Source organism: Echinops telfairi, unplaced genomic scaffold, assembly GCF_000313985.2.
Source record: "Echinops telfairi isolate 266 unplaced genomic scaffold, ASM31398v2 ScPeMD7_1;HRSCAF=3_0, whole genome shotgun sequence".
NCBI classification, from domain to species: Eukaryota; Metazoa; Chordata; class Mammalia; order Afrosoricida; family Tenrecidae; genus Echinops; species Echinops telfairi.
Window position 1 is genome coordinate 6701574 of NW_022103896.1, and position 2194 is coordinate 6703767.

A 2194-nucleotide genomic window follows, 5' to 3' on the forward strand; every position below is an offset into this window, starting at 1 on the left:
GCCGAGAGATCCCATAGGGCCGAGAGATCCCATAGGGCCGGGAGATCCCATAGGTCCGAGAGATCCCATAGGGCCGGGAGATCCCATGGGCCGAGAGATCCCATAGGGCCGGGAAGAACCACCCCTGTGACTTGCTGAAACTGAGCTCTCTCCCACTGGCCTGGCGGGTTTCAACGGCTGACCTTGCAATTAGCAGCCCAGTGAAGAACCAGTCCCCTGCCAGGGCCCCTGGGTCTCCCAAAGGAAGGTGAACATTCTACCATGGAACCGCCAAAGCCTCTCCCCTTCCTGTTGGGGGAAACACGTCTCTCCTGCTCTCTGGGTCAGAGACTCGCGACAACCAGCGGGTGCTGTGGGGGCTGCCGTGACCATTGACCATCGAGCAGGCTCCAGTTTTCCAACTCCTGCCAATTCGTTTTAACAAATTAAAAGCACTTTAAAGACCATGCCTAGGAAAATGCAAGAAAGAACCTTGAGGAAAAGGGGGTCTTTAGAAAGTCATAGCAGAGTGTCAGAGAAGTGCATCCAAAGGACGCCACAGTGGATGAAGCAGAGGGTCCCCCCAAGCCACGGGGGAGACTCAAACATCATTCTGGGTAGAATTGCCCTTGTGGGTTTCCGAGACTGCCACCCTATGGGAATAGAAAGTCTCATCTGTCTCCCAAGGAGCAGCTGGTGGTTTCAAACTGCTAACTTTACCATTAGCAGGCCAACATGTGACCCACAACACCACCAGGGCTCCTGTTCAAACACGGTTAGCGTCTCGATATCTCACCCCCACCACCAAGTTGATACGGAGCGCCTACCGTGACTCAGTCGCCTCGTATGCGCGCGAAAGCTGGACATGGAGTAGGGAGGAGTGAGGAAGAAGCGGTGTGTTTGATGGATGGTGCTGACAGAGAATACTGAAGTACATGGACCGCCCAAGGGACAAACGGATCTGCCCTGAAAGAAGTACAGCCAGAACGCCCCTTAGAGGCGAGCATGGCACGGCTTCATCACGCGTACTCTGGACGTGTCGACAGGAGAGTCCCTGGAGAAGGACATCCCGCTTGATGACCTGGCAGGGCAGTGAAGGAGAGGGAGGGACACGCGGCTGCGTGGCTGGGTGCAAACACATAGCCGGTTGTGAGGGCGGCACAGGTGCGGGCGGTGCTTCGTTCTGCTGTTCGCAGGTGCCTTTTAGTTGAAACTGCCTGGAGGGCACCTAACAACCACGACGACAGGGTGTCCAGGGCATTAGCTAAGCACTTCCGACTGATGATGTCACCTCATCTTGAGCACAATGCAGTGCAGAAGGCAGCACCATAATCCCCGGTGTGCAGGAAGGAAGCCAAGTGACCCAGCTGTGTGTCCAAAATGACACAGCCCGTGAGTGCGGGAGCCAGGATTTGAACCCCCGGCCTGCCTGACTTCCCAGCCTGCGCTCCTAACCGATCCAGGTGACGAGGACAAGAAGGGACATCGAGAGCGCCCCTCCACAGGAGCTAGCCCTTCTTTGCATGAAGGGACAGCTCTGCCGTCCTGGTCCTTGCACTCCTCCATGCGGGGGTCATTCCAGGTGCGGGGTCTGCTCGTGTCGAGAATGAGTCGGAGGCCAGTTGTGAAAGAGGAAGACAGAAGACGAGTCGATGCACCCACGCTGTGCTGTCGGCAGAGAGGGTTGTATACCGCGTGGACCTGCTAGAACAGCGGTTCTCAACCTGTGGGCCGCGACCCCTTTGGGGTTGTCAAACGATCCTTTCACAGGGGTCGGCAATTCCTAACAGTAGCAAAATGACATTGATGAAGTAGCAACAAAAATAGTTTTGTGGTTGGGGGCCACCATCACATAAACGGTATTAAAGGGCCACGGCATGAGAAAGGTTGGGAACCACTGTGCTGGAAGAACAAACAGATCCAGCCGCGAAAAATCCAACAGGAAATCCTGCTCCTGAGGAGCGAGGCCGGACAGGCTTCCATCTTGCTCACGCCACTCACGTCACCCTCCTGGCTCGAGTGTCCTCAGGAGAGACCGGTCGCGGGAGGGAAAGGGATGCAGTGGTTGGTCAAGCAGAGGACCAGTGAGAACAAACACACCTGAAGCAAGCCAATGAGCCAGGTGGACACCACGACGCACACTGGCAGCCGTGACAGGGACACAGGACTGGGTGGGCGCACTGCTGTTCTGTGTGGACTCACCAAGAGTTGGCGC